Source organism: Pogona vitticeps, chromosome 9, assembly GCF_051106095.1.
Source record: "Pogona vitticeps strain Pit_001003342236 chromosome 9, PviZW2.1, whole genome shotgun sequence".
NCBI lineage: Eukaryota > Metazoa > Chordata > Lepidosauria > Squamata > Agamidae > Pogona > Pogona vitticeps.
Window position 1 is genome coordinate 26,590,229 of NC_135791.1, and position 22,477 is coordinate 26,612,705.

General features: G+C 49.8%; 1 protein-coding gene across 4 annotated transcripts in view; it reads left to right on the forward strand.

Moving 5' to 3' along the window:
* The first annotated feature begins 6,907 nt into the window (after positions 1-6,907).
* Positions 6,908-22,477, forward strand: part of SIPA1L3 (signal induced proliferation associated 1 like 3) — a 64,037-nt gene continuing 48,467 nt past the window's right edge. For 3 of the 4 annotated variants that reach the window (XM_072980180.2, XM_072980181.2, XM_072980183.2), the window contains exon 1: positions 6,909-7,120. The gene's annotated coding sequence lies outside the window, so the exon portion shown is untranslated. Of the gene's footprint in view, positions 7,121-22,477 lie in introns of all 4 variants that reach the window. The other variant, XM_072980182.2, reaches the window with a different exon arrangement.

Genomic DNA, 22,477 nt, shown 5'->3' on the forward strand with positions numbered 1-22,477 from the left:
GATGGGGAATTATAAACACATGAAATCTAAAGCATTCAATTTAATTGAAACAATGTCATGGTAGATAACCCTGAGGGTCAAGGTAGACAGTCTGGTGCTCTCCCTATGCTTCAGTCCACAACCACCCTCAGATGCAATCAGCACGGCTGAAGGTCATGGATGATCACAGCTGGACTCCAAAACATGTGGAGGTCACTGGCGTAGCACAGATGTAGCCACCAATGGCTCAATAAGAGCAGCAGCTGGCAGGCAGAGGGTTTTCTCGGCTCCTCTACCTCCTGAGAACCTTTTTCGAAGGGTTCACCCTCAAATATGGGTGACAAATCATTTAAATAAACAGATACAAACATCCGTAATAGCCTTCAGAGATTTTAACCAGGAAATTCTGTGTCTCCAGCATGTCCACAGCACGGACCTGCGGTATCTGGAAGAACCACGGAAGGGCTACTTTTGGGGACCCCTGCTCCCCAAGGGCAGAGGGCACCTCAGCTGTGGGGAATGAACCTCAAATGCCTTGGTGCTGGACAGCATTGGTGTATTTAAAAGGGAGGGCTCAGTTCCACCCATCACTGCTCCCACCATTCGGGGAACGTATGTGTGAGACTGTGCACATTTTCAGCATCCATGCCTTCCCCTCCAACCTTCCTGGGGTCTTTTCATAGTTGCTCCTTCTTCACTGCCTGGAGCCAGCCAAGTGGCAAAGCCTGGACCGCTCTCTTCCAGGTCCCACTGAGTCCTGGGTCCCACTGGAACTGCTCAAGGTGGCCTCAAATCCCACGAGACCAACCTGTCCCGGTAAGAGGTGGGGCCCTCGGCCACCGAGAGGCTGGCGTTGGGTGTGGCCCACCGAGAACCCCATTCTTGGTCCCATCCGTTGGGAGAGGGCGGCCACCAACCTGGACCACCAAGGGATGGCCTGCTGAGATCCTTGGAATTCCCGAGGGAAAGACAGGAGTGTGATGTCACAGCATTCCGACCAATCAGGAAAAGAAGCAAATGGAGGAAGCCGTTGAGTTGGATTCCACCCCCCCCCCCCCCAGGCTTCACTTGGTATTCTAAGCAATGCAAACGACACCCAGGAACTTCCTTGCGGGCCGGGATCTCTGAAAGAAGAGCACCTTCTCCCTGGTGAACCTGCCTGGAATTTAAGGTCTTCTTCAGTTCAGCCTTCAAAGAGAGTTGCATCGGAAGTCCCAGCAAGCCAGGTTGAGTTGAGCCGGTGGTGTTCTCTCTATCTCCTTCTCTCTCTCTTTCTGCAATTCTTTTGCACATGCACGTGCATGGATAGGCAGTCACCCAGACAGGCAGGTAGGTAAGCAAGCATTTACAAACACAGACAAAGGGAGGGCATCTGCCTCTGGTTGGCAGGCAGGCTAAAGGGGGCTGGCTGAGGGGCGGTCCGAGGTGGGGCATCACCTTATGTCCCCTAAAAGGAGGACCCCCCCTGGGGGGGCTTTCTCTGGGCAGGCCAGACAGGTTGAATCCTTGTTCAGCTTCCAGCAAGCAGTGAAGCTGCCCGCCTTCTTCTCCCTGCCCTTTGGATTTCAAAACAGGCTTGATTTTTTTCCCAAATGCTTTTACCGTAAATCCATTTTTAAGCAGGGTTTTTATATCTCTCGCTGCACATCCCGTTGGGGGTCCTCGTGGGCAGAAAACCAATGAACAAATACTTTGAATAAACAAAGTAAGTAGAAAACGTCTTTAAGGAGTGGAACCTAGGATCAGAAGATGGCTCTTTCCATTTAGTTTCGACTAGGCAATTGGTTGATGCCAACGGTGGGGAATCAAAGAGACGCCTTCTTTAGTGGAGTGACACTCGGGTCTCAGGATTGTGCTGAAGTAAACAAAATTATGCCTTACCTTTATAGAAGAAGAAGAAAAGAGGAGGAAGGAGTGTAAAATTCACAGGTCTGTGGAAGAATGTGAATGCTATGGATATTCTGGAACATCAACTACAACACTGTTAGAAGCCGTCTTTTTCTTGCTGTGTAATTGTTATTTTGATTTTCATGGTTGTCTTCCTTGATCATTTTTCTGTTTCTGTTTTATTCCCACCCCCACCCCACCCCCTTGGTACTAGGACTGGTCGTGCTGCCCAGGGTTTCTGGGAGCTGCAGTCCAAGAACACCTGGGCTTCCCCTGGGTGGGGACCTGCAGGTCAAGTTGGCTGATTGTGTGAACAGCTGCTGGAGGCAGCGTGGACTGTGTTGTAATGCCCCGAAGAACCTAAGAGCACCAGAAAAGGATCAGGCCACAAGGCACCTCTTTGACTCAATATCCTACCAGACAACAGCACCTATTCCAAATAAGGGCACATCAGTGGGCCACAAGTGCGACTGCACACTCCATCGCGTGTCCCCATCAAAGAACACAAGATTGGTGGTGAGTTCAGGTTTGTGGGCCAGTGAATCCATTCCAGGTTTTAGTCTACATGAGCTATCCCAGGGGCTGAACCTCCTTGGGGGATGAAATTTAGCATCTTTGACCACTCCTGCAAAACTCAGAGGAAAACCTGGCATGGATTCAGTGCCCTGAGAACTTGGAATCACTGGCTGGAAAAGAAAGCTGAGCTAGAGAGGTCCTCTTCTGTCCGATTCAGCCTCGGAGGAGGCCCGATCAGGACTGAGGAATGACAGGAAGAGAGAGACAGAGAGAGGCAGAAGGTGAGAAAGAAAGAGAGAGATGCAAGGGGGCCTAGGGCTAGCTGAAAGCAGTCCGAAGGACGGTTCGGAGCAGGAAGTGGCTCATGGATTGGGTGTCCAGCTCCTTTTGCAATGCTGGAAAATATTCTGAACAACCAGCAGCCCTCAGCCTGTGCAGTGGCAATGCTTGGTGTGGGCTGAATGGGTGGAGCAGCTCCCTGGTGTTGCCGTGGCAACCTCAAAACAATGGACCACTCTTTAGGCGGGATATAAAATAAATAAATAAATAAATAAATATCTCTAGCCTTGAATGCAGCGGCCTTCGCAACCCCGACCCTGCCGCAGGTTGACCTGTGCCGCTGTGAGGCAACCCATGGCCATCAGAGGGCAGCAGGGCCCCTCTTCTTAGGCGCCGGGAAGCAGGATGTGCATGCGCATGGGATCCTTCCCCTTGGATTTCCCAGGGAAATTTAACTCCTTGCAAAGGGAATGCCCCCTTTTCCTCTGAAAATGTAATTTTTCTCTTTCCTTTTAAATTTTTTTAAAAGAAGGGTGGGGGGAGGACACCACATATTTCTCCTTTTTCACCCAGCAGGGTCCACACTTGTACCTTACAGCAGAGTCAGAAGGAGGCGATGCTGCTGGCCTGGGTCACGTGCAAAAACCTGAGTGCCTATCGCTGTCCTTTCACAAGCAGCACCAGGGCTCAGCACCCAGGTTTTTGTACACAGCTGGAACCCAGTGGATCATCCAGCCCTTATCAAGGAGGCACAAGAGGGGAATCGAACTCCCAACCTCTGGCTCCACGGTCAGAAGCCTAAACCACTGTGCTGTCCAGCAGCTGTACTCCCTTCCCAAACCTTGCCTGCCCTGCCTCCGGGACATCCCATGGGCCCTCTCTGGTGACACAAGCCCAGTCTCAGGATTTGGCTTTGATGTGGGATCCTGTTGACTTGGCAACCCCAGCCCCCCCCCCCCCCGAGGCCGGGAGAAATCCTGTGGCTGTTCTCCACGCAGTCAGCTCCATCCTGTTCCCGATTGCTTACTAATCGGTGCTGCCTGACTCCTTTCTGTGGTTTTGGCTTTGGAATGGGCATGAATTAGGGATCTTTACTGGGTGGATTATTAAGGGCCAGAGGATGAGCGCTTTCCCGCATCAGCCTAATAATTAATGGCCAAGGCTGAGGTTAAACGCCCAAGAGGAGCAAAGATGGGAAACGCTGGAAGGGCTGGGGTGACATTCCTGCTCATGACCCCCTTCCCTTCCCACTTCTCTAAAACTTGCCACCACGGGAAGGTGTGTTAGATGCTCTGCGTCCTTGCCAGCATCCCTAGACAGAGAGACAGACAGAGAGACAGACGAATGATGCCCATCTCCTTGCTTCCCAGTGTTGGAAACCTCTGAGAAACCCAGGAGTAGGGCATGAAAGAAACATCCCCCTGCTTTCCTGTAGCTCATATCTGCAGCACAGACTCAACATAACTGCACGGTATAATGCAGCTTTCTTCTGCCCTCCCTGAAAGGTGTCCAAGAGCCTGGCCATCGTTACATCTTGTGGCACTGAGTTCCATCGGCTATTAACCTATGGAACTCTTGGGCAGGGGCAGGCAAATGGCCACTCACTGGCGATTTCGTATTGGACTCAGCATAGCCAGTGGTGAGTGATGCTTTGAACTGTGCTTCCATAGGATTTCTCTCTTGACCTGCCCCTGATGCATGGGGGTGTGAACAGCTGGATTTTGTTATTTTCCGAGTCTGTAAGAAGTATAGTACTGCAATGGTGTGGTGTGCTGAACCAGGCGTTCGCCCAGCGTGTGAGTGAAGACCCTGTGTGGCTCAGGACCTCCTGGGTGAAAGGAATCACAAATAATTTTTCCTGCAAACGTTTCTGCTAGGAAAACAGCTGGAAAACCCAACTGGATATTTGCTTGGCGGCTCCTCTCGGCTCCTGTGTCTTTTGCTAAGTTCAGATTCTAGGAACTGGGGATTCCGGGCTGTCCTTCCAACCACCTCCAGCTGCAGAGCCCCAAAGGGAAGACGGGCACCTGCTTGCTGCCACCCCCTGCAGAATCGGTGGGTGGCCCGTTCTCCATTCTTGGAGGGATGATTCTGGCTGGCGCCTTGATCTGCCGTCACCAACCTGCTACGTTTTGGCCCAGCATCTGCCAAAGACCTCCTCCTGTGTCTTTGAGGACAAAGGCCGTGGACTTCGATTGGCCCTGCCCGGCCTTAAGAGGAAGCGGTCAAAATGTGGATCAGTTGGACACGTGGCAAATCCTTGGAGTTGCCGATCTTTCCAGATTCTGTTCCTGTGTCCTCTCTCTCTGTTGTTCGATAAAATCAATAAATAACATTGCCTTCTAGGCAGGGTGTGCATGCGTGTGCAGTTCTCGCACTACGTAAACAGTTTTCCCTTGGTGGGGGCTTGAACCAGAGGCCAGAGATGGGGAACAAAGGTTTGTGGTTTCCCCCCCCCCTTTGCCACAGTTGGTCTCAAAACCACCACCTCCAACCAGCACTTGATAAACCGGCTTGTCTGGACAAACAAAAGACCACATATTATCAAGCCCCAGGGTTAAAAAAAATAAAAATAAAGTCTATGTTGTGGGCTTGTTTTTCCTCTCAAGCAAACCATTTCGTAGTCCAAGGCCCAGCTGGGGGGGGGGGGAGAGTGCAGAGAAAACAAAGTATGTTTTGTTTTGATCTTGGTTATTTCCCATACTGGTGAGTAAAAGCCGGCAGGTCTCCCCCCGCCCTGCTTTTCGCAGAGATTTCTGCGGAGCAACCTTCTCCGGAAAACAGCCAGCCATTTTGCCTCTCCACCCCACTCCCCGCACACTCTGCCATCATCATGCATGTTCAGTCAATGTCCTTTTCTTTCCACCGCGCGCCCACGGATCAGCACCCCCACCCCCCTTGGCAACCGGAAGAGGGAAGGCAGGCAGCTCCCAAGGTGAAACCTGTGGGACTGGATTTTCCCCCTCCGACAGCCAGCCATCCGGAATCAGGCCAGCTGATCGGGTAGAGGTGGTGGCGGGCGCGGGCTGGCTGTGGCCCTTTCACCCTCTTGGCACGGCAGGGAACTCCTCCCGCGCTCGCTCGGCACCCGATAAGATTTTATCGGAGAGCTTGGGCTGAAGGAAAACCAGGACTGGAGCCGGGCGACACCCCTGGCTCGTGATGCAGGGCCGAGGCGGCGGCCTTGGACAGGGGTCGAAGGGCACCCTGGAGTGATGCGCCACCCTCGCCAGGCCTCCTCCCGCCTGAGCGTAGCCAGAGATGGCTCAGAATGGGGACGCTGGGGGAGACCGTGCCCAAACAGCACAGTGGGTGGTTCACGGCCGTGGCTCTCGAACTGGGGCGCCCAGGTGTTCTTGGACTGCCACTCCCAGAAATCCTGGCCAGCACGGCAAGGGGTGAAGGATTCTGGGAACCGCAGTCCGAGAACATCTGGGGACCCCAGTTTGAGAACTACGGGTTTAAGACAAGTTCTCTGAGGTCTTCAGGAAAGCTGCAAGCTTTACTGGCCTCCCATAGGTCCTGGCGGGCTCTGCTCTTGACAAGCATAGCTAGAATGCCAGGCTATAGCTCAGAAGACTTGGGTTCGGACCTCCGCAGGATGGAGGAAGGCAATATGGTTTCTGTTGGTTGTCCTCGTTCTCTGCTGTCAAGTTGGAACAGGGCTTTCAAAGTAAGTGATATATTTCAGGAGTGGTTTTACCAGTCTTTCCCCCCTCCCCCCCAAAATATATATATATTTTAAATAAATAGTCCGTGAACATCTGGGAAGCCAAGTTTGGGAACTGCTGACCTAAAAGCATGGGTGGGTGACCCCTTTATTAGACTACTTCCATGCAGAAGAAAAGACGCAAGGCTGTTTTAATTAATATGCACAGTATTTCTTTATTATTTCTTTATTCCATTTATATACCGCCCACTAAGGCCACTCTTCCATGTGATTTTCCCACCGCCTCCCCCCTCCGGCCCAAATGTGTGGTTTCGCTTCCACACCCTCAAAAGGTAGCCATGTGAAAACGAAGACGGAGCTCCTCTGCCTTTCATCAACGAGCAGAAGAGCAGATCCGGAAAACACAGGGCAACTCGGCAGGCGCGCTCCCCTTTAAGGCGCGCCGAGGGGGCGTGGCCTGCGGCGCCTCTCCCGCGTGGCTGAGGAAGGCGGCCAGGGGGGCGTGTCCCTCCCTCCCTCCCTCCTCCAGGCCAGAGGGGCGTGGCTTCCGAGCCCCCGCCCCCTCTCTGGGAGAGCGAACGAGCGAGCAGGAGAGAGGGGGGGCGGCGGGGCTGAGAGAGCGCGGCGTCCCTTCCTGCCGCCCGCGCCTGCTTCCACACGGCTCCTCGCGCCTGCCTGCCTGCCAGCCGGCCGGCCGACCGGACTTCCACCCGCCCCCCCCACCGCAGCCCAGCCGGCTTCGAGCGCCCTCGTTCCGCCGCCCCCCCTCCTCCAGCGGCCGCGCGCCAGGTGAGTCGCTCCGGGCTCGCTCGACACCGACCCCCTCCCCTCGCCTGCCTGTCTGCCTGCCTCGCGCCCTCATCCCGAGCGACCGTTGGGCGCAACCATTCAGCCCCTCTCCCCGGGGGGGGCGGCGGAATCCGCTGAGGGGATTTTTTTTTCGAATCCCCCCCCCCTCCAAAAATCCTTCTCCTCGCCTCCTTCTCCTTCAGGCGCCTCACGGAGTCCCGGCCGCCCGTTTTCCCCACCGCCTCTCCCGACGTCCTGCTGCCCTTCGCCCGCTTCTGCCTCCCTCTTGCCCCCCCCCCCACTCCCCGTTTTCGCGGTCCTGATTCCGCCGCCGCCTCAGGCGCCCCTCCGCACCCGTGGAAACTTGAGGGTGCTCGCTCTCTGTATCTCTGTGTGGGGGGGGGGAGGGAGGGAGGTGGAAAGCCCCGCGTGGGATTCTGGGAGTCGTAGTCTCCGCCTCCTCGTGCGGAGGTGGCGGAGACCAGGAGGAGGGAAGCGTGGGGAGCGGCGGAGACTACGACTCCCAGCCGCCCTCGCGCGGGCCCTTTTCTCTCTCTTTTTTTGGTCCTTTTGTGGGGGGGAGAGGAAGAAGGATCCAGGGGGGAGAAAGGGGGCGCCTTGTTTTGGGCAGGGGGGCAGCGAAAGGGGCTGCCCATGAAAAGCTGGGGGTGGGGAGCAGGGTTGCTTAGAGGGCGATAGGGAGGAGGAGGAGGAGGAAAAAGGCCTGCTTTTTTTTTTTTTTGGCGGTGGGGGGTTGTCTTCCTGCTCTGCATGTTAAACGCCGCCGCTTGGACGCCTGTTTGCACGCCTGCCGCATTGCAGAAGCAGGCTGAGGTTTCGCCGGCCCCCTTTCCGTGGGGTGGAGCTGGGCCCGGGGGGGGGGGACACGGAATGAAAGGAGGGGTGCATTTGGGTTGGTCTGCCCGCACCGCCCTCCCCAGGCCAGGTTGTCCTCCTTCCGGCTGCTGGTGCAAGACGAATCGTGCAAACCACACACACACACCACACACATACATGTACACACACACACACGTGTGTGTGTGTGTGTGCGCGCGCCTGCCTCCACTTCCCCGTGAAGGAGTCCAGGCCCCCAAGCTGCTTGCCCCATTTGCCTTGCTCGCCTGGCCCTCTTCCTGGGTCCTTCCTACCCAAAGGTGCAGGGGGGCTGCACGGAGGGGAGGGTGTGTGTGTGTGTGTGTGTGTGTGTTGGGAGCCCTGTGGTGTTGTGCAGCTTCTCCCTGGTGGGAGCCTCTGCAGGGGTTTACTGACCTAATTTTGCAGACAATCGGCTATTCAGGCCGGGTCTGATGTTGCTGGAGGGAACACAGAGGGCCGCTTCCTTTCCTGTGAGGGTTTTGTTTTGCTCTCTCTGCCAGCGCCCCTGTGGGGCAGGACCAGGGTTAAGAAGGAGCTTCCCTTTGGATTCCCACCCATTGACACCCCACCGCCGTCCACTAAGAATAACCTTGGAACTGCAGAGCTGGACGGGCCCCTGTGGATCATTGAGACAGGCCCCTATCCAGGAAGTTCCATGAGGAATTGAACCCCCAACCCCTGGCTTTCCAGCCAGAGACCTAAACCACTCTGGCAGGAATTCTCCAGGCTGTCCCCTGTTCTCAAACGGAGGAGGCTTCCCTCCTGCCCAGCCAAGGGTTGCCATGTTGGGTTTATGTGCAGGGGCCGTACTGTGGGTTAAGCTGGCTGGCTCTCCACGCCTCCTTAAGGAGCTGGTGCTCAAGGTGCATATCACCCTTCCAGCAAACACTTGGGCTGCAGGAGTAGCATTAGTGGCTATAATTACACCCTTGTGCTTGGCATGCAATCTCCCTTGCCAGTGACTTTGGCTAAGGTTTATCAGACAGCGGTGAGTTGGTGACTACAAGGGGACCGAGTCAGTTGTACTCTTGGGTGGACTTAGCGCGGAATGCACTCATAATCTCTTTTCAGCCGACCTGCCAAAACATGACTCTGATTTCCAGATGGCATTAGCATTGTGAACTTTGGAGCTGCAGCCTGCCTAGGTGATCCTCTCCCCCTTGCTTTTCTGCCCCCCTCTTCAAAACAGCTCCTAGCATTACCTTTGGGGCAGGTTTCTCAGTGTGACAGCGATCAAAGAGGCAGCAGGATTGTCAGAGAAGCTGAATCAGCAAAATGGAAGCAGAACAGACAAAGTGACATTAATGGGAAGATGTTAGACTTCCTCCCTCTGCCTGGAGGTATTGGCTCTATTATCCTCTGCAAGTAACAGCTGCACCGTGAAAGAGGGGAGGGGGAGGAGCAGGCAATAGCAGGGGGGATTTACGGCATTAGGGATAGGGGACTGTCAGACACCAGCTTAATAACCACCTTTTGTTTTTATGGACATGTTGGAACACAGCAGGCACTTGCCGGGATGAAAAGTGGCTCTTAGAGCTGGCGATGAAGGGGCTGCAGAAAATCCCCTGAGAGCCTGAGAAGGTTGAAATTGTTTGCTTTGGAAGGGAGGCAAATAAGAAGAGGCTGATAAAGGGCCATAAACTGATGCTTGGGAGCAGCTAGCTTGTTAACCTGTTTCCTAGCATGGTGAGAAGAACAGAGCAAGTGAATTGAAGGCAGCAATTGTGGGCTTTTGAGTTGTATGGATGAAAAAAATTCATCTAAGCTTTTTAGTTTTATGAGTGAAGAAGAGCCGACTGAGGTTTGCAGGCTAAAGATCTGGGCAATTTGATCAGTGATAAAATTATGTGGACTGTGTTTGCATGGAGTAATAAAGTGGTCCAGGGTACTGATGTGTATGCCTGCTTGCCCCCACTTTCTACCCACTAGCGTCACTGTTTAGTAAATGAAGTGCTTTTTTTTAAGTGCTGAATGGAGAATCTTAGCTTGTGGGTTCCTTCACAAACCAAAGTTGAAAAGCACAGTCGGTTCTTTGCCTATGATTTCTGGCATATTTTGGAGCCAGAAGTTCCAGTTTGGATAACATGCTTAGCAAACTATTCCTGGTTCTTTTGGTGTCTGTGTTAGTGGGGAGAAAAAAGATAGGAATGAGCGAGGTATGTACATTAGCATGCAAATTATTCATAGTAAGTTAGAATTCTGGCTTATTGTTCCCTAGGAATGCAGTCACTGTGAAATGGTGATGTCTGTTAACAACAGTTTAAAGTGTGGACAGGCCTCTTGAAACAATTACTAATGGCTTTTAAAACCCTTGTCACTATAGCTTTTGAATTTTTAGGACCAGTTCCACTGACCAGGGTCCTGCCAGGAGACCGCAAGAGAATGCAGCTTGCAAAGTATCTGCTTTATTGAAGTCCTGCACATTAAGATGCTTGTTAGAAAGCAATTTGAGGATGGGCAAAGAGCCCACCTTATCAAATGAGAAAATATTTGTTGTTTAACTCTGACTGGAAGTGATTTATCAGTTTAGTGTGTGAATATCTGAAGAGTGTGTGTTTATTGGCTACGTCAGTGAAGTTTTTTTCACAGGTCCAAATATCCTCCAAGCAAACCTCTGCAGAGACAAGTTTCAAGTTGGTTTTTTTTATTCAGATTCCACGGGAGTCATTATTGACGGGTTAGGTCCACCATTGTGGCATTTGTTGGCTTTAGAGATGGGCATGAATCAACGGCTGTGGTGTATTATCACTGTTAAGAAGGGTTACAAGGTTGGCTGGCTTCTCTTTCTTTAATATGCTGGGCATACCAAGAATGCTGAGAACCTTTCTGCATCTCTGGGCCCAGAATATTTGCAATGCCAGGGCAGAGCCCTTTATGCTAATATCCTTGCTGACTGTGCACCATTGTCACCCAACACCTCTATGATTCAGGAAATGTCTTCAGTTCATGAATGGATTCCTTGTGCCCGAACGATGGATCGACTGCGGAAGGACATGCTGAGCAGAGAGTGAATGGACCAGCTAGCTAACCCAGGCATTTAGAGCTGACAGAAATAGTTTCAAGTTTTTGCTCAGAAAAGTCTGTGAGCCAGAAAGCACTGAGTATGCAAGCTGTTTCATAATTTCCATTTGGTTTCTCACAGTCATGTTGTGGGCGGCTCCTGAACATGAAGTACATCTCCTTCTCTCTTGTGCTGAAAGCCTCTCTGAGTCTTCTGTGTTCACACAACAGTTTGGACAACTTAGGATGAAGTGTTGGGAAGCTTGACTTCCAGACCATAGGCTGCCCCAATAAAGATGGAACTTTAATCATCCGCGTTTCTCATAGGGGTCTCTCAAACCTCATGATCCTTGAACATGTTTCCTGCATGCTGGAAAGTGCTCCTTCAGCTGCCAGGGTTTTTGAGTCAGGCACTTATCCCCATCCTGGAGGACTCCAATTGTGTCTGAATCACTGCAGTAACAAAACATTTGGCGAGGACTGTGGTGAGGACAGCAAGCACCCCTGCTGTTCCTTGGGACCCATCCATTGCCCTGGCTGTAACTTAAAGTGGCATTCGGGAAGAGGAGCTGCCATTTTAGGCTCTCCTGCCTTCATGTGAGGAACTTGCAGAATCATTTGGCTTGAGCAGCCCAAAGGCCGGAGAGGTTGGGCTTCCAGCTGCATCTGCCTTGCAAGCTCGTGCGGATGTCTTCCTGTCTAATTTTGTACTTTCATGTTCTCCAAATAGGGAGCGAGGGCATTTTGCATGAGTGGGAATCAGTGCAGAACACCTACTGTTCTGTCTCTCTTGCCAAGAGTATTTAGTAGACCAGTCCTGGAAAATTGCTCCTTGTACTTTCATGAAAGCAGGGCTGGAAAAGTGTTCGTCTTTGGCTGCTCAGGTGCTGAATACTTGGAAACAGCTTGGTCAGGTCAGGCCAGATGTCCCTCCTTTGTCAAAAAACAGCCCCTGAGGTGTGTGGATGATTTGCTTGCCTCTGAAGTGCTCCATTGCAATAAGTGAGAGAGATCTTGTGTGTGAGATGGTCTCTCTGTTCCAGAACAAGACCTCCAGGTATGGCATGTTCTCAGGCCACTTCCCTGATGCGCACAATCCCACTTGCGAGGAAAACAAAACCGGAGCCAAAATGGGAGGGTTCAGTTTGCTTTAAAGGTACACAAATGAGTCTCTGGGGCAGTTGTCCTTAAACAAACAGCCACTCCCTGCAGTGTTTGCTTGCCAAACATTCCTCCTGCTGGCACCTGAGAGAGTAAATGGGCAGATGGTCGTTTGTTGTAGCGGAGGAGTTTGTTGTAGCCATTAAGTATTTGCAAGGAATTTTTCTCCGAGTCCTTTCTCTGAACCACAGAGGCTACTACTGTACTTCCCTACCTCGAGTGAAATTGACTGCTGCCTAGTCAAAATGTGTAATAACAACCAAGATGGTTTGAAATGGACAAATTGGTCACAAAACATTCTGGATCTGTGTGGGATGCCTCCTTCTGAGAGATGCCTCCTCTGTCCCTTCTTATTTGTGGGTTTTTGAGAGCTGCTCTAGCCTCTCCCAACATGAGAGGCCCTGAAGCCAGGTGAGGCTGCAGGCCTCTCAGATCCAGCATTATATCCCCACAGGAGCCACCGTGATGCCATCGGAAGCCCACGAGCTGGAAATGGGAGCAACTGCACCCTTCAACTGGTGTTTCCCAGCAACTGGTGTAATGAGGCATGTTCCCCATGATGGCAGAGGTTATAGGTAGCCCTTAATAACTGGTATGCCAGGAAGTTAATCTAATCTAATCTGACAGGTAGCTGTCAGATAGGTGTACCCTCCATTAACTTAATTCAGTACTCTTCTAAAATCAGTCAAGCTGGCAATCATCCCTTGTTCCTGTGGCAGGAGGTTCCACCGTTTTAAGTACTGTATATGCTTTGTGAAGAAGTACGCTACTGCAGGTTCTCTTTATTTAGAAGAGAAAGAAGGAAACTTCTTCCTCCCCCCCCCCTTTTTTTCTCACCACACATCATTTCCTACAGCTCTGTCATGTTTTTTTTTTTCTCTCTTGCCTTCTTCCTAAACTAACACCTCAGCTGACCTACTTGAGACTTAACTGGTGAACAAGTAAAATTCTTTGCAGTTGTGGGGGGGGGGGGGGGTCTGATGCCATGCTGTTGGGATAGAACTCCTGACGCAATTCTATATTTGCATAAAACAGAGGAAGAAGCGAGGTGTCATGATTGGGGCAGGGAGTAATTTGTGTTTTGCAGTCTAGGTAGGAGGTTCCACACCCAAACACCCCTCTCTTCCCCACCCCACAGCCATACAGGGACAAAACGGGTGGTCCAAGCCCACCCTTAGCCCGTGGCTGCTATGAAGTTGACATCACCTGCCTTGCTGTGCCAGGTTTGTCCTCTCATCTGCCCATGTCTTCATCAGTCGGTTCTTTTTGTGCTCTGTTTGGCATGCCATCTGGGCCGTGCACTCAGAAGAGTCTGGCTTTGAGCTGCTCAGTGGATCTGGGGGAGCAGTCGATTCACTGGGAGCGTTTTGAGCAGTGGATCACCTTTTCCTCATACCACAGACATTCATTGTGGATGCGCCAGATGTGCTAGCTGGAATGAGAGCAGCTTAATGGATTTGCTTAGTGCTAGCGTTGGTGGTGGTCTCGAGTCTTATGGGCAGTGGTGTTCCCGGGGCATGTGTGGAAGTTGGAGGTGACCTGGGAAGGAGGCAGGAACAGCATGGCAGGTTACAGAAAGGAACATCTGGGAACCAAGACGTCTGGGTTGTATTTATGACTAGCCTGGCAGTGCGGCAACCCCTTCCTACCCCATGTGTAGCTCTCACAGTTCTTACACCAAGGGAAAAGCATCTGTCACCTGCAGAAATGAAACCGACAGACCTTTTACAGAGCTCTGTCAGTGAGCTCGGAGAATGCACCTTTACCTGGATTCATTGAAAGATTTATTCCACCACTTGTGACCTTTAATGTTTCTGCTTCACTGGGCGAGCTGTTTGAAGAAGAGATTCAGAAAGTAATAGAGATTTGGTGCTCAGCACACCTGTAGTCACGTTGATAGGATGGGCTGCTTTCTGCTCCCCAAATCTGCATGAAATCACTGTAGAAATCTCTGCTGGTCTGGTAAGAACTGTTGTAAGGTTTTCTCCTTGGAGATGCTGAGAGCGGGGCATGCCAGTCTGCTCTTTTTTTGCCTCCTCCTCTTCTTCGTGTTGTGATCTAAACTCACTAGGTTAGACCATAACTGTTAAAGCCTAGTCAAGATTAGCCACAATAAATCTCTTGTTCTTGAAGGTGTGTTCTCAACAACCTTTGACTCTTCCTGCCACAGTTTGTCATCCAGGGAAGAAAATAGCCTTGAGAAAATAGTCCTCCTGCCTTATTTAAGGTGACACAGGTCTCTTTTTATTGTTAACCTTGAGGTTACGGCAGGAATTTGAACTCCATAGTGCTGGTGCTGTGGTTACTGTTGCTCCATTTCCAAGCGCTTCTCAAGCTGCTTTCAACTTAAGACTGTGGGTTCTTGTGAATTCCACATTCTGTTCTTGGTGGAAATCTTTGCAGGCATGCTGTAGTTGTGCTTACAAGATACAGTTTTTGTTGGGAGGGGGTTGTTTTAATCTGGGAGTTCAAAACGAAGAAATGAAATTCTAGTGAATGTCCTGTTGTACTTCAAAAGAGATTTATGCTTAGCAGGCACCTACCTTCTGTCTCTTGCATTGATCCTTGCAAATTGATCTGTCTTCTTGCCCAGTTTCTCAGTCTTGTGGGTTGCTCTGTATGGCGCCCGCAAATCATTCAGGTCTCATGCTTCAAACGAGCAAAGCTTTCTCTTTCCACTACCAGCCAATTTGGTAGGTTTGGTGCTTTCAGGTCACTTACAGTTTGTTAAAAAGGCATTGATGTGGCTTTAAATAGCACGACTTTACAGTTGGTTGAGTTCTGTCAATAGTCACTGTTTGCAAAGCCCTGTGCTTTGCCAGATGCACAAGGAAGTACTGGCCTCTGAGTTTACCGGACTTCTAAAGCCATGGGCACAAGGAGCACTGTCAGTATTATATAGTGTATTTGGTGGATGGCAGGAAAACATTTTCCACATACAGTCTCTGCTGCAAGGCACCTACAGTAGATTAGGACTCTAAAAATAGAGATGAAACGCATAAGAGCTCAGCTGACCCCTGCTGAAAGCAAGCCTAGTTGGTGGGTATCACTGCCTCTTCTAGTGGCAAAGTCTGTCGTTTTTGCATGGTGTGATCCTGCCCCTTGTCCTATCTCTCTGAATCTCTCACAGTGACAGATGATCTCAGTGAGTCCCAGTGTTTTGAGAGAGGGGAGGGGGAAATACATTTTCTATTTACTATTCTCAATTTTACTCTCTCTGTTAAGCTCCCTCCCTCATTTTTTTCTTAGGTTTCCTCAACATTTTCTCTTGTCCTCATGGAATAGCTGCTTCCCCTTGGAATCGCTGCACTTTTCTCCCACCCTTTCCATGGCCAGGCTCTTCTCTAATGGCCTCTCACAGTATCGTCCTCATGGGTTTTCCTCCCCTTGGTAAAAATCACTATTGCCAGGGTGCTTGTCCTAGATTTCCATTCACTGGAATGTTGTGCGGTACAGGAGTTGAGCCGTGTTCCCCACATTTTATTCCAGGCCCTCCCAACTCAATTGTTTATGGTGGCATTTGAAGGAAGCCTGTCAGAGATATAAATAGTTGGGGACAGATGCTGACCCATCCAGAAGACACCAGGGGCTTCTTGCACCAGTGTGAAGTTAGGCTGCTTAACCTCAGAGGGGTGTTTTGCCAGTGAAGCTGACATGCCTCTAAAATCAGACTCCCTGTCATGCTTGGAGATGCGTCTTTTGTCTTGGCTACCACATTTCCATTCTAAGGCTTTGCCTTGAGGGTTGTCTTCCAGTTTGCCTGTCCAATAGACGGCTTTGTTGAGAGGCTGTCCCACAGGGGATAGGAGTGAAAGAGGCTGCATTCGGCGTGCTGAACCTGAGGCGAAGCACATCATGGAGCAGACCAGGTCACCTCTAAGGGACAGGGCCCCATTGGGATAGGAGTCTGGGAGCAATAGCCTGGTTTTCAGTGCTTCTCCGCCGAAATTGCACCGTGGATTCCCTTGCTGCTTCTTCCAGAGGGTCCCTGCGCATCTTGAGTAGAGGTGTTGCTGAATGTAGTGGGAATGGACTTGTAGCTTCATAGCTGTGCTGCTTGCCTTCTGTTGGAATTCTGCCACGAGAAAAGCACCCACAAGCTCCCATTAGCAGACGTCTCCTGTTGCCAGTCTCCTAACAGCTTAACAGGCAATATCTCTGGGGCCGAAGATGAGGAGGTCTTAATTAAATGGCAGACTGGTGGAACAAGGTTATGTAAGAGCTTCTCCTGATTCCTTTGCCAAGAGAGCCAGCCAGGAATCTCCCCCTGGTTCTTTTGCAGAAAAGTAGTATTCTTTCTACCTCTGAAAGGACACCTGCAAGTCTAGGGAAAAGCTCAGGCTCCCAAGTTCAGCTTTCTGCACCTCAAACCCTCATGTAATTTGAGAGTTCCTATCCCCAGACTGTCAAAGACACTGGAAATGACAGGCTTGTTTTAGGTTCTGTTCTCCCAGATTCCCAAAAGCTTTACCAAAAAAAAGAGGGATTTTTCATTTGTTTTCCCATTTCAGTGGCTCTCTGTGTTTTTTTAAAAAAATGTAAATAAATTAAGTGACAGCAGGGGAAGATGGCCACTGCATGAGTGTAGCAGGTGACATCTTGCAATTTCTTTCTAGTCCTGTAAATATTGAGTGTTCTTGCTTTCCAGCCCAGGTTCGAGATGGGAGCCACGCATGAGCAGCCTCAAGAGTCCCTACCATTGCACCTAGCAAGTGGGTGACCACATGGGGCTGTTCTGCCCACTCCATATGGTGGTTGAGGCGTTTGCCATCTGTTTGGAGCTTTTGAGTGGTGTAATAAGAAAATGAACAGCAGTGCAGAATCACTGCAGGTCAGTCGGAATGATTCTGTACACATCCAGTAAACCCATAAACGTGCTGTTTATTAGCCACCCTAATTATAAGACTGCTGCTTTCTCAGGTCTTTGCTTGGGCTCATCACCTGTGTCTTCTCCTGGTGTTAAATTGTTTACAACATGTAAACAGACGACAGGCAGACTAGCAGGGCTTGGCACCGTGTGGTTCTTCCGTGGTAATGCTGAACTTCTCCGGCTGTGGTGCTTTGTGGTTCATGCTGCATAACCTCCATTTGTCCAAGGGACCCCTGTGTGTAGGATGACGTTGCCAGACTTCGTGGCTAAGTGCACATTTCAATCAATTTGATTTTAAATGACAATTTAAGTTTAAGCCAGTATCTCTCAATGTTTCCATTTGTGAGGAAAACAAACAGCTTGCTGTACAGATCTGCTCTAAGGAGTCTGTGCAAAAATGCTTCCGATACTGTAAAAGCAATGTTTTCAGTGTTAAGTATTCCACACTCCCCCACCCGTTAAAATGAGTGTCCCGTCTGCTGCTGTTGTACCTGGTTCTTCTTCGTGAGTTCCTCCAACAGTAGCTACCAGTAAAATAGGACTGGATCTGGGGTCCCCAAAGCCAGAATTTCTCGTTCCTTGGCAGCCTTCATAACGGGCAGTCTGACCTTTTCATCAGTACCCAGGACAGGGCCTGCTCCCTCCTAGAATCAACCCATGGCTGTCAGCGGTAGGACCGAGAGATCTTTGCCTTGGGCAGAGAGAAGGCTGCGATTCCTAGTGGCTACCTGTGGTTTTTCTCTGCACTCTTGACAACTAGAAGCACGGGATTCACTTCTGAATAAAAGTTCAGATGTCCAGGGCCAATGTCGTGGGCTGCACCTTTCTCACCCTGTCTTTTGTCCAGGACTTTAAAGCAGTAGAATAAATACAAGCTTAAGTGTCGGTAGATAAGGCTAAGCTAGTTATCCGTCTGCGGTTCTCTTTGGGGGCCCACTGTGAAACTGACTGGCTGCCAACAAAGTTGTTCTGTTCATGAGCCCAACTGCTTTGTCTACCTTGAAAAAAGGAAACTGGACTTCCTTGCACTGCGTGGGACATAAGGAAGCCTTTTAGTGTGCCACAGCTGTCTCTTTGGTCAGAAACTGAAGTGGTTCTTGAACAGGTGTACATTTGATGGCTTTTCAAGGTGTCTTTCAGATCGGAACAGTCGATGATAGAGGAAATACTATATCATTATTTGACGGTCTTGGATGCTGGCCAGGGTCCAAAAGATGGAAATCACAGCTGGCTATGACAGCCTGATCACTTCCCCAGGTCCCCGTCACCCTGCCAAGTATGTGACATGGAACAAGACTAGGGAAGGACAGGCAAGAGCTTTGCTGTCCCTCTGCCCCTATTTTTGCAACCCTTATTTTTGGCTTTCTCGTATGGAGTGGCTGCACAGATCTGTCATGGCTGAGTAAAGGATGTGGACAAAAACTGGAAATCTGTCTGCTGTGCTACATCAGAAAAAATGACTGCCTTCATACTTGGGAATTGTGTCATTTTCCCCAGTTAAAGCATGCAGGAAAGTACTTGCAGGGAAGGCCTCCTTTGAGACAACGCAGGATCTGTGCAGCTGACTGCCTGTGGCAGCTTAAGTTCACAACCTTCTCTATCTGTCCTCTACTGCAAGCTGTGTATTGGGGAAGGGCAGTAAATGAAAGGGTGTGGATGAGGTGAGGAGGGTGGTGATTTAGGCCAGGAAATTCAAAATAGTTCTTGGTCTCATTGTGCATTTGGTATGTGGTGCAGAGAACCAAGACACCTGGAAGGGCAGGGATGAAAGGCATGCTGTTACATATTTATTTCATGGGGGTGAAATTAAAGGACTATGCTGTGTGGAGGAGTGCTAAAATGCTTTCAGCATTCTTTGACCAAGCCCACATGAAGCAGGTTGTGGGCTCACACTGCAGTGCTATATATTACCTTGTCTCTGTTTGATGGCCGACTTTCTCTGTATCTGCTCTGGACTGATGTGGCTTTTAAAAGAATTTTAAAATAGTGTGGGTCTCCTTTTTCAGACTCCAGCACATTGCAGTAAAGAGACGAATGGAATGTGCTACAGCTTGGAACATGCTGAATAATAGATTTGATTAAAAGAATGCTGTACAAACTGCACAATAAACATATTTTTATTCTTGTATTTTTTTAGGCTGCATTTTAGAACAAAGCCTCCTCAAGGCAGCTGACATGAAGCATAAAACACAGGATCATAAAATTCAGTATCATGCTGAGAAAAGAAAAAAAGCCTGAAGTAAACCCACTCTCCATATTTGCTAGCTCTCTTTCCCATCGTTGGCTGGGCTGCCATGATCTCACAGTTGTCTAGAAAAGGTATGAGGGGGTGGGAACCTGTGTAATAGTAGGAGCTAAGGGAGCGGGTGAACATTGGTGATGTTGTGACAGAACTGGAATAAAGAGCGAGGTAAGAGAGAAGGAAGGAAGGAACCTAAGCACAAAGTGGAAGAGACAAGATGTTAAGGAAATGGATTTTCCAAGCCAGAGACCCCCGAAGTTTTCTTAGGTGATTCAGAGATAAGAAACACCCACCTAATGGAAACACTTGGTGAGTCCTGTATAGAGGCAGATACTGCCTTCTCTTTAGCGTCAAAAAGGAGACCACTGACGATGCAGTGGAATAGCCGTCTTCAAATGTTCAGAGAGTTGTCCCATGGGTAATGGGGCAGGTTTGTGGCTTGGTTGTTCAAGAGAGCTGGGTCCAAATAAGCAGATTTAAATTCACACTGCAAGAAAAGGGATTTAGGTTAAATGTTAAGGATTCGCTGATGGTATAAGAAGTTTGATAGTGAGACGTCAGAAGGTGTTGGATTTTCCACCTTAAGGGGAGGCTTCCCGGCCGTTGTGCGGCTGTTCTTTTGACTCGGCTAGCCCCCACAGCTCTTTTTGGAAGCCTGCAAAGGGTCAGTCTCATCTCTCCAACTATTTTGTCTACTACTCAGAAGAACCCTTGTTTGTATCCCTTGTGCTTATATCAAAAAAGGTATTTAAAACCATTAAAAATATGTGCACTTGCCCCTGTAGGTTTTTGCACAGATGAGTCCCAACAGGGTATCACATTGTCCTCACTTTCTCTTTGCAAGCCAGAATAGGATAGGCCTCTTGACCACCTCGACAAGGTCTGTTAGGTGCCTGTGCGCAGGTGCAAAGATGTTGGAGATGAACTCTTTTTGTGGCCTCTGAGGTCCCTTCCAACTCTGTGGTTCTGTGGGTCTTGGAGCTTCTGCCAGAAAGATTCTGCAAAGCTGAAGAAGTTTTTCCCTCTGGTTTGGTTCCAGACATTGGCCTTTAAAGCATGAGCACCCAGTGTCCTGATAGACCTTGAAATAGTTGATAGAAGCCCGTCTCAGCTTTGTTTTTTAACATACCTGCTATTGATTGTCATCATGCTGCGCTGCCCCAGCCCAGCGCTAAAGCTCTTTGTTGTTGTGGCATATGTTTGCATTTGGAACAGTTGGTAGGTGGAGAAATAAGTGGGTGTACTCCAGTTATCTGACTCTTTGCTGGTTGCCAAGTTTTGAAGCCTTCCTACCCAGAAGAGCAGAAGTGTGGGTTGACTTTTTCAGGCTTGCTGAGTGACTGTTTACTTTCCTGTAGGATCTTTGGCTCTGTTAAAGAAGGAGTGGACCCAGTCCTGCTTCCCCTTTCCTTCAGAGTCAGGCCCACAGATGTACTCTGTTTCCTTTTAAATGGAAAGAAGTGGTGGGGGGGGGAAGAGAAGGGAAATGTTTTTCCCCTTTTCAGGGCGTCCCTCATTTGGTTTGCACTTGGTTTGTTTTCCACATTTCATATTAGGTGTACATTTTCACATGGATCCTTTTTGTACTTGTCCTCTTTGATATGACCAGCCCTATTGCCTGTTGGATAAGAACATTGCAGCGAGTATCCAGGAGGTTCCTTCAGGACGCCCAGCCAGCCTAGACATCTTGTGCGTATAGGTAGGCTTCCAAGGGAGGACAACGGGGTTTAATTAAAGTGCTTGACTCAGGTCACGTGCTCTGTAGAACTGGGGTATCTCAACGGATGTAGTGGAATGGATTTCCACCAATTTCTGCTTGTCTCAGAACGGAATTGCAACCCCTCCTTGAATAGAGGACTTGAAGCTCCCTTATCTCTGCCCTCTCTTTGCTTGTGGTTGAAGCTGGCTGTATTTCTGAGATGAGAAGAATGCCCCTCTACTGGGCCTTGCCCCACGTCCCTTTCCCCTGGACCTCATTGGCATGAGATGTAAATCAGATCTTGGCATAGGCAGTATTGACCTGCATCGTTCACAAATGCATCTGCTACAGTGCACTTGTTAGCCTTCCAAGATGCTGTGGTCCTTTGTATTGTGTTTATTGCAACAGATGCGATCAGGTATCCCTCTAGCTATGTTAAAGCAAACACCAGCTTGGAAGAGGACCTGTGAGAACTGTTCTGAGCTTCAGGAACTCTCATTTTGCAGACTGGCATCTTGGGCTGATGCAGCAAAACAGAAGGTGACAACAAAGAGGAGTGCCATCAGCTTTATGGGTGAGACTCAGCAGTAGCTCTTCACCCCACCCCCGGTGAACAGGAGGCGTTTGAGGACTTGACAGAGGGAGGATTTGCCCTTCTGCCGGGCACTTCAGAGTTTGGGAAGCTGGAGGGGGCAGAGAATCTACCGAAGAGCTGCCTGCTGTACCTTAGTCTCAGGTTTGGGTCCTTCTTCCTAGCTAGCAGGGCAACAGCTACTTTTTCCAGGCCCAGACATCATCTTGGTGGGTCTTGTGCAGCCCCACCTGTGAGAGATTGTAGGCAGGGTGTTTTGGAAAAACCAGGGGTGCTGTTGCTGTGCTTTTCTCCGTACACAGTCCTGTTCCATACATGGAAAGAGGGGGTGGTGGTTGGATTCTGTCAGCTGGCAATGGACTGGGGCTTAGCAGCTGTTTCTAATAAAATGTTATGAATTGCAGTCTGTTTGTACTGAACTCCATTAATTTGTCTAATTGTTTGTTTTTGCTCTTTGATACGTTACTGCCTTGGGTTTGGGCTCGTTTGGGTTTTTTAAATTATTTTATTTTGCACAAGCATATTGCTACACGGATGGGTCGAAATGTAGTTCCTTTCTAGTATTTTGTTGTTGTGAGCCGCTCTGTGTTTGATACTTTAGAGGGAAAATATTGCACAAATGTAAAATTGGGTCAATTGGTTCTCTTTAACTATACTAGAGCAGTGGAAGTAAAGAAAGATTTGTGACCGTGATGAATTGGTTGAGGGGTCTTCCCTTGCCTTTTAAAAGTAAGCTGCTTCTGGAAACTGATCCAAATAGTATACAGTGGGGATTACACTGTACAGAAGGGGCCCCCAATCGATCTTGTCTCATAAGTGTGCTTCTGGTTGGAAGTGCATGTTCAGCTTGCCTGACTGAGGGCTGACTGTGATCCATGTCTTTCAGTTCCACCCACCCCCGTAGCACAGATAAAGTG